This window comes from Stegodyphus dumicola, chromosome 8 (genome assembly GCF_044657685.1).
Source record: "Stegodyphus dumicola isolate Sdum_Otavi_A_Nest chromosome 8, ASM4465768v1".
Lineage (NCBI taxonomy): Eukaryota > Metazoa > Arthropoda > Arachnida > Araneae > Eresidae > Stegodyphus > Stegodyphus dumicola.
Window position 1 is genome coordinate 166,186,480 of NC_140775.1, and position 12,073 is coordinate 166,198,552.

Consider the following 12,073-nt stretch of genomic DNA (forward strand, 5'->3'; position numbering starts at 1 on the left):
CCCTACTTCCTACGGTTTTAAATGATGAAGTCTGGGTAGGGCATACTTGGCTGACATTTTTAGCAAAATAAAGGAAATGAACACATCATTGCAACAAAAAAATTTGCCACAGATTTTACGTAAATATCAAAGTGTCTTGTTAAAAGAAAATAACAGCAGCACAGTCTTGTTGTAAGAAAGTGGCTTGTTATGAGAACGAGGAGGAGCAAACCTCGGTAGCGCAGTAGGCAGCGCGTCAGTCTCATAATCCCTCAAAAGGGATATCTGAAGGTCGTGAGTTCGATCCTCACCCGGGGCAAGTAACCTTTTCGCTTAAAATATACCCTCCATAACTAATTTTAAAATAACTGCGGACTGGTAATTTCTTACTTTTTCTTCGTCACCTGTTATAAGAAAATACAGTAAGACCCCGCTTAACGCTGTTTCGGTTTAGCGCTCTTTTATTTCAACCCGGGGATTCCACGAAATCGCTCGCAGCATACGGGGCTTCCCCGAAATATTATGCAGCGATAGGTTTCAAATACATGTCCGAAAGAGTGTACTTGTATTTCTTGTTTGGTGCAGTATTGTACAGACATATTTTGAAAGGGTAAATGTGGAAGATGTCGAAGAAATAATTCAAGAAGCAGCGGCTAGTCTTTCTAATGATGAGCTCAAGGAATTAACTGAACAAGAAGAAAACAAAAATGTTGACAGCAGTGTTTCAGAAGAAGAGCAAAAAGAACTTTCGATGGCGTTTGTAAAAAGGAGTTTGTCTACCATAACTGAAATAATGGATCAATTCATTGAAAATGATCCGAATTTTGACAGGAGCTCAAAAGTAAGGCGTGGTGTTAGAGATGCTCTATCCGTTTATGAAGAACTTCTAAGAGAACAACGCAAAAGAAAAAGGCAAACAGCATTAGATGCTTTTGTCACAAAAAGGCAGAACACTGAAAACGCGGAAAGCTAACTAAATATGACTGACTTAGAATTTTATTTTATTTTATTTATTTTTTTTTTTAAGAATATTCGTTTTGTTATTTATATTTTGTTTTTATTTTTGCAAGAAATAATAATGTGGTATTAATTTGGGCTTTAAGAAATAAATGTTTGGTTTTATTTTTATTAAAAAAACATACTTTTTAAATTTAATACCTAACCAATTCCCTAGCCATCTTCCCCTAACCCCAATATTTACATGTAAAGATAGCCTCGTTTAGCGCTGTTTCGCATTACGCTCTACTTTGATGGAACGTATCCCCCGCGTTAAGCGGGGTCTTACTGTACTTATGTAATGTGGTCCGGTGCTTGCTAGGTTTTTCAAATTGATCCTTTTCCAATACTTATGCAATGGTTGAAGTGCTTGGAAAAGGGAGATATCGATTGCTTCCTTCTTACAAAAAGCATCTTGGATGAAAATGTCCTCAACAGTGAAGACCAAGCAAAGAAAATTGTACAGGCGCTCCTCGAAACGTTTAAAGATTCGTTTGAGTATTATCATCCAACAACTCAAGAAAAGATGCTGGATGACTTCAAATACGCTCTGAATGCGTTTGTCATCAACATTTTTTCCCTCTGCCTAAACTCAGCAGAATACGAGGGTTTTGTAGACCTTGACATCTCACAGCGAATTAGAAATCAATTTTCATAGCTGAAGTCTACAGGAGTTTTGGTTCTATTTGCAAGGTGAATTGGAAATCTTGTATAAGAAAATGAAGTTAGTATTGCTGCCTTTCTCAACTACCTATATCTGTGATTCTCTGTCTACACAACTACCAAACCAAAACACAGAAGCCGATTAAATGTAGAATTAGATATTCACCCCCAATTTTCATCAACATAACCTAAAAATAAGGATGCTACCATACGTGTCTCATTAAACGTTTGTGGGGATTCATTTAACTTAACTAACAGTTAATTTTTTTTTAGAACAATTTTGCTTTGACTGACGTTTTCCATCCCACATTTTCTTGCTAGAGTGTTAATAAGCTAGTACGCGCATATTCAAGTGAGATAGAAAAAAGCAGTATTTAAGGTAAAGTTTTAGAAGGTGATTTTAGAGCATATTTTGCTGCTTGAAGGCCACTTTGCTATCTTGAATTTTCAGCGATTAGATTTCTGTAGTGTTGAGCACTTCTAGCCATTAAGCTTGCTTACGCCAACTTTTACGAGTCAGAGCCTTCCTCGTGTTGAAATTATCCTGTAAGCTGTTAGGCTAAATTTGCTACATTTAGTTTTAAGTTCATCGTTACCTGTTTGAATTAAGCCAGAAGTGTTGAATTTCACGCACGTCCATCTGTAAAATTATCTCTACATATAATAAAACAAAGAGTCTGTCTGTGTGTGTCTTTCGTTCGCGCTGCGCGTAAGCTAATAGACCCACGGCTACGAAATTTGGTACATAGGTGCATCTAGATAAAAGCCAGTGCACCTTGAAGCAATTTTTTCGAAATTAGAATTAGAATTTTTTTAATTTTATGTTGAGACATAATGGGCTATAGGAAAGCGAGATTTTACTCTACGTACTCCATTTTCACATCGTCATGAAATGTCAACACTTAGCTATTTTTCGAACTTAAAATAAATTTCGTGTTTCAATAAATCGATTAAATACGAATTTATTTAACAAAGTGAGCTTAACACCTTTTCAACGGGATTTTTTCTAAAAAAGTTTATGTTTAAAAATGTACAGTGTATGTTTAAAAATGTACATTTCTTTGATTTTTGCACACGTTAAACTTTCATCCTTGCGACTGCTTTTACAAAAAAATTTTTGGAAAAATGATAATATTTTGTATTTAAAAAAAAATTTTTAAATGAAGCTTCCGAGTACACTTTTCACATCTCACATCTTTAACAATTTGATTTTGGCAGCAATTTTCCTTATTGTTGTTGATAGATTTTGATGAAATCGCATTATTTTGAATAGTTTCATTCTTTTAGAAATATGGGTTTGGCAACAATTTTTCATCGTATTTCTTGTGTCACTGTTTTTAAGAGATTGGCATATTTCATTTTATTATTATTTTTTATTGTCATTTTTTTTGATAGACGGTTGCACGGATTTTGCCGATTTTTCGTTTGGCGAGTAATACGAGTTATGGTAAACCCATTGCTGGATAAGTTAGTTATGGTAACCGATACTTTGTTGTCATTTTATTTTAAAAATAATGCGTTTTATTATGCATAAATTGCGTGTTTTAAATATTATTTATGGCTTCTAAATATTAAAAATCAATTTAATTTTGCATTTTTATTTGAAATAAAAATTTTGTTGTTTATAATATTTTATATAATTTTATGTTGTGGATGATGTAATCAGTGACGTCACCTTACTTAAAAAGTAATTAGTTTTATTAATATCTATAAATTTAATTTAATGTTTTAAACATTATTTATGGCTGTTAAATATTAAAATACAATTTAATTTTGCATTCGTTTTAAAAATGATTATTTAAATAATTTTAATTCTATGCGTGATGTAATCAGCTTCCTAATTGATTACTGAATATTTGCGCATTACCGCGCCATTTTAAAATTTTGGTACTTTTCCGTTTTGCCGGCGCAAACGATAAAGTCGCCAATAATGGTTTAACTGATGCCAGACGGAATATCTTCGCTGGTAACCTTTTACGCCTCAGTTTCAAAACAAGTTGAAGCCATTTCTTATCAGATTGTTTCTTTCAATACTGGCATACAATAATATAGAATTTTTACACGATATTTAAATTTTATCTCCTAAGACAATTCACGGTAATTAAGTCAATTAGAACGCAATTACACCGCTCATCCGAAGGCGAAATCAAGTGTTAAATTCATCAATTCTAATGAGAATGCACTAGCGAAGTAAAGCACTGCGGTTTTACATAATTTCTGAGTAAGCTATTCGTACGAATTGAAATAATTCTTGCATTTAAACTTGTATTCCAAATTAAGATTTAACTTAAAATTAATGCAGATTATTACTGAGCGAATTAAATTTTAGTAGCGTAGTTTACGTGAGATGAGATCACTTGGGGTCACGTGATACGAACCGGCGAATCAGGATTTTGAACCATGAAATCATAGTAAATTCTTAAATTAATGTCTTTTTACAAATTTATTGTCTTTATTTATTGGCTTTTTACAAAATTTTAAACCATATTAAAATGTTTATGCCTTCACAATAAAAAAAAATTCTTAGAATTAACATTTTTTATGTGTATACTGTATGTTGTCGCCAACAAAGTCTGCTTGGCGAGATTTGCGCCGGTGAAACGGAAAAGTACCAAAATTTTATTATTTTTGAGTGATTTTTTTTTTAGGAAACAAAGTTCTTAACCTCCTTTATACCATTTTAATTCTTAAGAATTTGCAAAGGGAAGTTGGTTAATTTATTTATTGGGATAATTAATATCTGTATTAAGGGATATTGCTTATTTCATTGTAATTTTGTCATACATAATAACTTCTTTTTTATGAAGTTGTTCTGCAGAGTAAAATTCTACGCAGTTTTTAAATTTAACGTTCGGTGTTCCCTTCAGCCATTTTTCCAGTACATTTAAAAGCCAGACGAAGGCTGGCAGCGAAGCTACTAGTAGAGTTAATAAAGGCTTCTTTACAGCCTCCTTTGGACTCTGTCGTATCCTCAGTACTACTGAGGATAATTCCTCACAGTCTTCTTTGCATCGTTAGTTAATGTTACCAAAGAGAACGAAACTTCATAAGTTTATATATTATTTCATGTTTTGTCTTAATTCAGGCCTACTGTTGCACTACTCGCACTCTTGTTAGTAAATTAAATTGAAATTGCTTTCTGCAATAAATAAATAAAAAAAAAAAAAAAAAAAAAAAAAAAAAAAAAATTCGAGTGACAGTGAACTAATATGTATTTTTCTAGAATTCTATGTAGTGATTAAATTGAAGGAGCCGTGTTTATTGAATAGATATATTTTATTGTTCCTCTCACTAATAACCTGTTGTAAGGCAAACGGCTTGATTTACTGAATTTAGAATAACTTTCTAGTATGGCAGTGTTCTTATAATACCATACTATTACTGGTAGTTAAAAATAAAGTGATATGTAATAATAAATTTCAAAGTTTTTAGAACAGTGTCAATGATTAACTGTTGTGTGTTTGTGTAGATAAGTTTTTACTTTCCTTTCTTACCTATTTTTTCTTTCTCCCTCAAACAAACATTGCTCGTAAATACTAGTAATTTGTAAGACACAGAATAAGCCTAAGGATCTCCGCCATAGAAACTGATCCTAAAAAGTGCTTCGCATATCAAAATTTTTGAGAACTGCTGCTCTGGTATATGTATTTCAGGCGCAGCATATACAGTAAAAAAACTGTGCGCTACGTCTTGAAAGTATTGTGGATTAATTTGGTCCCTTTTTACTTCCTTGTACGAAGTAAAGGTTAATTCAGAAGTCAAACAAAAATCAGCGTTATATTTTCAAATTTTCACAGGACTAGTTTCGATGGTTTTACCGAACCACCATCATCAGCTGCAAAAGCGCAAATGATCGCTTGAAATGTTGGTCCGAAAATCACACTTTCAATTTTTCTGCTGCCAAAATTATTCATAAAACATCTTCCATTGGAGAACTGGATTTTCTAAAGGCATTTCACATTCAAAAAAGTTTTTCTGTTCTAGTTAACGATCCTAATACCAATCCGCCTTCGGCCTTTAAAGAAATTATGTTTTAGTTCTGCTTTCATTAACAGATGGCGCCACTAGCTTATTTTCTGTCCAGGCTTTCTTATCTTATCTGATCATTATACCCTATTTCGTTCATTTGCGCTTTTGCAGCTGACGATGGTGGTTCGGTAAATCCATCGAAACTAGTCCTGTGAAAATTTGAAAATGTAATGCTCCATTTCAATCGCTCTCGAAACCATTTGAACGATGTTTTTGAGTGACATCTGTACGCACAAACAGAATAAAAGACTGTTTTTGTCAAAAAGGATTGTACAATTAAAATGGATTCACAAGAGATTTTTTTTTTTTTGACATCTGTAAGTACGTACATACGTATGTATCTTGCATAAGTCAAGAACGAGTAGCCGTAGAACGTTGATATTTTACATATGGGACTGCTGTAACATGTAGTTGTGCACTTTTTTCCTTGCAATCGGCTGCAGCATACATAGAGAGATAAATATAAATATAGATATAGATATTGTATTCCCACTCTGTTTCTTACTTGGTCGGTGAGCTTAATTTTTTTATCCTTATATGTTATTAAATTGTGCATGTTTTGCTTTAAAAGCGATTGAATCATATAGGTTTTATGTTCAGGTTAAGGTTTTTATGCCTTTTGTTAATCTGCATGCGATAGTTGTAGGATTATCAACAACTTTAAGTTGCGAGTTAAGCCTAACGAACCGTCATTCGTTTACATTTGAATAATATGTTTTTGCACCTTCAAAGCCTTTTTGCCGAGTGACACCAAAAGTAAACTTTGAGTTTTGTTCAACAAAAAATCTGCCTTCTTGCCTGCTGTCCGCGAATGGCTTGTTTCTCCGTAGAAACTCTAATTTTTATTGTAATTTTGTTTTTAACTGTTTTGACTGTATATGGTGTTTCATGTTTTTATGCATTTTACAAATTTTAATGAGCATGTTTTGAGTTTTTATGCATTTTTGCTTTGCGCGATGGGAGGATTGGGTTAATTGAATAAGAATATAGCTCTAATTGAATTCGAGGAAATAAGTTTTAATGAAATGCAGGAAAATTTGTTATAATTTAATAAGCCGAACAAGGAAATCATATGTTCATCACATCAGATATTTTATAAAAATGGAACAGGATTCGAAATAAAATAAAAATACCGATAATTGTTTTAAAGAAATTCCCAGCTGTTCTAAAGCTTTATCTGTAATCATATTTCAGCCTCACAAAATCTCGGGGGCAGAAACAGAGTCGCATTATAAGGAAGTGGATTGATCTTTGTATATTTAGTCTGACTTAGCTTGATAGATTTATAAGTGAACTCCATTTTATGCTAAGTGACGGAACGCTAAAAAATGCATATTAGCTGAATTTATTTCCATTGTATGAGAATCATCATTTCTGAGAAGCCATGCAATTCAAGAAATAAATATGGTTAAATATATCATAACGATTTTAATTAAGATCACATAGGGATTAGTAAGGTTAACATTTAATATTTCATCTACTAATGCAACAACTCTTGAAAACATGCAAATAAATTTAGATTATTTACGGCCCTCTCTTCCATTCAAGTTATTCCCGTGAGAAATCATAAACTCATTTTTACAGCAATCTGTACGCCGAGTAACTTGAGTCGTAATGTACCACCCATAACAGCATCTATAAAAGAAACACCTCCACAAATATCATCACGCATGCGCCATGACGAAAACCTGCAGCTGGTCTGTTGGTTGCACAACATCACCTTTTTTTTATGGTCTAGGAACGTACGAAATTGCAATCTTTTTCGGACTGAAAACATAGCTGGGGTGTGATTCACATTCCCCAAGGACTTCTCTTTGGGGATGATTAGAGTCTGTAGTAATTAGTTACAGCCATTTGTTGTCATGGGGAACTCTGGAACACAGAATTGGTGTTATGGCGACAGTCAAGAACAACGTGTTTTGTCTACTAGCCAGGAATTTATATCAATCTGAGCCATGTAACAAAGAGTGAAAGCACTAATAAGGATTCATTTTGCTTTGCAAGAAGCAAGTTTTACAATTATCATGGCTGTTATTTTAGGATTTACTGCAGATAATTTGCCCTTTTCCGATGTTGTCAGATTTATGTAAGAACAAGCGTTTGAAGGGAATCTCAGCAATGTTTGCATTAATTTTAATAAATAGAATAGTTAAAAGACTCCAATAAGGAGAAATTATTCCTGAAACTAGCAATTATTGCTGAAACAATTGATTAACTTTCTGCTTATTTGGTTTATAAAAGTAAACCACCAGTTCATTACGATGAAACCTTCTACTAAGGAAAATGAAATTATTAGGATACAGATAAAACGAAAACAGGAAAGGACAAGGATTCATTTAATATATTTGACTGTTTTTTCCCCGTGAGTTGTTAAAAGTATTTCAGTAAACACTTCATGTAAGGACATAGACTACTTACTAATTTATAAATGCATTTTTATAAAGTTATTATGTGTTAAACATGAATTTTAATGTGCAAATATGTTTTTTCTTTGTTATAATACACAATCTAACTTAAAAAATTTTTAAATAACTTCCCAGCTTTAAAATAATAGTCTACCTCCTTGAGAATGTCATTATGATGAGTTTGCATTTTACAAAATATGAAAATATATTATACTTTTTTTAATAGAGTGTTTCTAATTTATTGTAAATATTGCTGTTTTTTTTTTGCTTGTTTTCTTACTTTACTCCAAAAATACAAAATTAATGGTCATTAAATAATTCAGCTTCTTCATTTTTTTCATCATTAATTACTTTAAAGCAAAAATTAAACGCATAAACTTAAAATTAAAAAAAAAGGGGTTCGAAGATATACAGCCCCTTTAATTGCACTGAATTCAGTGTGCCCAATTTTTCATTTAAACTATATAATCGTTTTCTTTCCTAATGCATTTCTGCTGAAGCTAATGAAAGATATAGAAGTACAGGAAAGATTTAACATAAAAATAACGTCTTAATTAAAAAAAAATGCTTACGAATGCAGAAAACCGATCGTGACGATGGTGTAGGCACTTGCTTCAAATAGTAGATGAAAAGCGAAGCAAAATATGAATATGATAAACTAGACATAAATTTAAAACTTATAAAAGTATTTAGAGGATGTATTTCTGAGAGTACCTTTTGTAATAAAACCGTTGGAATAACTCTGAATCACATAATAAAAATGAACCAAAGCGTGTAGAGTCATCAGGTTTCTTTCGAAGCAAGAGACATGAAAATATGTGCAGTGCCCTCGCAGGGACTCAAACCTGGACCTCTCGAATACGCTCCGAGTATGCTACCGTTACACCAGGAAGGCATGCAGAAAGGAGGAAGAAAATACCTTATAAGAGTGATTCACCCTGCTGAAAGAATTTTTATTCCGTATTATTTGGATACTCGAAAAATAGAAGAAATTGACGCTTATACAGACGGGTCAGGTCTGGGAGACGCCATTGCTTTCGCATATGCTATACGCTCAAGAGCCAAAACATTATGACCACCTGTGGATAACGAGTTGGGCCACCTTTGGCGTGCAACACAGCTTCAACCTGCCTTGGCATAGATGCCAAGTGTCCTTGATAGATGGCCGGAGACAGATTGTACCAGATGTTGTAGCAACGGTCACGCAAATCCGAGATATTGCGAATTAGTGGTCTTTGACCTCTGAGCTGCCGTCCCATGACATCCCAAATGTTTTCTATTGGATTGAGATTCGGTGAGTTAGGCGGCCAGGACATTAACTGGAAATCAGCATCATGTTCCTGGAACCACTCCAACACAATTGTAGCCTTGTGACACGGGGCGTTGTTCTGTTGGAACATTCCATTTCCAACTGGAAAAACAGAGGCCATGTCAGGGTCCGCAATAATGTTCAGATACCCTGTAGCATTCATGGTCTGCTCTACCACAACTACGGGTCCCAGAGACGCCCAAGAGAACGTTCCCCAGAGCATAATACCCCCACCACCGGCCTGTGTATGACCTACTGTGCATTGAGGAAGCAACTGTTCGCCTGGAAGACGGCGTATCCTGACACGCCCATCGGCGTGATGAATGACAAACCGTGATTCATCTGACCAGGCAACTCTCTCCCACTGATCCATGGACCAGTCGCAATGTTCCCGGGCCCAGTGCAGGCGCAGTTGGCAATAACGCTTGGTCAGCAAAGGCACACGAGTGGGACGTTTGCTGTGTAGCTCCATATCCAACAGTGTCTGCTGAACAGTGTGCTCCGATACTTTTCTACTTGGCCCTGCATTGTATTCGGCTGTCAGCTGAGCCACTGTCTGGCTCCGGTTTTGCTTCACCATGCGAGACAGTCTCCGACGACCTTTTTCTTTGATAGCGTGTGGACGTCCAACACCATGTCGTCTGCTGCTGGTTTCACCTCATCCACTTTTCATACGTACTAACAACTGTAGATCGCGAATAACCCACGAGTCGTGCAGTTTCGGAAATACTTGTTCCGAGCCTTCGAGCCATTACAATCTGCACTCTATCAAAGTCGCTTAGATCCGCAGCCTTTCCCATCACACACAGAAGTAAGTAAAAAAATAATTCTTCAGACTCTTCAGCAGCAGTTAAATACCACTTTTACCTGATCACGTGCCTTCCAGGTCATCCAGGCGCGTTCGTCGCAAAATGTAGGGCTGGTCATAATGTTTTGGCTCTTGAGTGTATATTATTATTGAAGAGAGATTAAAAATAATAAAGTTAAACTCAATATTTATAACTCAGTTTATCATCCGGAAGCTATGGCTATTTTTCATTTACTGAAATGGATTAAGAAGACTTTTAAAGAGAAATATGATATACATATTTATTCTGACAGTTCTTCAAGCTCTCTCACGACCTGATCAAGACTACCCTTTAATAGTAGATATTAGAGAATTATATAAAGACTTGAGAGAAGATCAAAATATTGTGTTTAATTGGGTGAAGGCACACGTTGAACATTTTGCAAATGAGAGAGCGGACGCACTGGCCAAGGAGGCAGTTACCGATGTTAATGCTCGTGATATTGATGTACAGGGATCAATAAGGAAATCTGTGACTATTATGAAAAATTATATTTATGATAAATGGAAGGAGGAGTGGGAAAGGTCTGATCAAAATAAAGGTTATATGAAATTTGTTAAACTTAAAAAAGGTTTATGTTATTCAGACATTGACGTTAACCAAATCATTACAGGTCATGGCCGTTTTCCTTTCTATTTTAAAAGGTTTAAATTACAAGAGTCTGACCTCTGTGATATCTGCAAAGAACCGAGCACTGTGGAGCACTATGTGGAAACATGTAAATATTTTACTGATATCAGGAACGAGTTTAAGAAAAATGATGTTTTTAATATATACAATATTTTAAATGATTTTAAAAGACGAAAAAATTTGCCAGGAAAATGATGGAGAGGATTAATCATAATAAGCTTGCAGTAGGGATTTTAATCTGAATTTTGTTTTTTAGTTATGTTCTTTATGTCTGTTGAAGGTGCTGTTTCTGGCTTGCTCTGGCGCAGCCCGTAAAAAAGCCATAGGGCAACGTAAAGTCTGCCAGAAGGGTCGGGCTGCGTCCCTCATATCACCTTATAAGAGTTTTGTTTAAGAAAAGTTTCTCCCCCCATTCAGAATTATGCTGGAAATGCAGTAATTTGAGTACTGATGGATCAATGTACCTTTGATCTCAGGATTTTTAAATTTAACCAAGATCATCAATTAGAAGCCAAAAAAAAAAAAAGTTGCTGCTGAAAAAATTTTATCAATGATTTTAAAAAAGAAAAGAAAAATATCACTAAAAACAAAAACCAATCGCTAACATATTAGAGATATTACTAAGAACGAATCACTAAAAATACTTGTATCAATAAGATATGAATAAGAATTTTAGCTAAATGCAAAAATGAAGCAAAGTTTATATTATTTGATCGTGCAAATTATGTTTATAAACACAGCTTGCTAATTTACATGGGAAACGAAACCAGAACTTTGAACATTCGAAACTTGGTTTCCCGAATTCAATACAAAATTTTCAGAAAAATCTGACAATAAAATAAGTATGTCATAAGCAAACTGTTTCGGAATTTTTCCTACCCTAGTACGCCATGGTATAGTACTATATGAATTATTGGACTTCTGAGATTGCTTGTAATCAATAATTCTGTAGTTATTTACCTTAACTCCCTTTACTTTCGTTCCAAAAGTAATTTTTTTCGGTTTATTTCGCTCTAATTTTAGCCCCAGTGAAATAAATATATGCACATAGCACATAGCTTCTAATTACGGTATATAGATGCAAAGTAATTGGGCTAGATGTTAAAAATAAATTAGCAACTATTAAAATGTTAAAAAAAGATTATAAAATGCTAAATAATTCAATTACAAAGTGTAGTATTAAAGAAAATCATCAATTTTTTATACATTTTTAT

The 12,073-nt window shown here is 34.1% G+C and overlaps 1 non-coding gene across 1 annotated transcript; it reads left to right on the top strand.

The window, feature by feature from the left end:
• Positions 1–209: 209 nt before the first annotated feature.
• On the top strand, positions 210–298 carry TRNAM-CAU (transfer RNA methionine (anticodon CAU)). The gene is given in 2 exon segments: positions 210–246; positions 263–298. It is a non-coding gene; the product is annotated as a tRNA-Met (tRNA).
• The last annotated feature ends 11,775 nt before the right edge of the window (positions 299–12,073 follow it).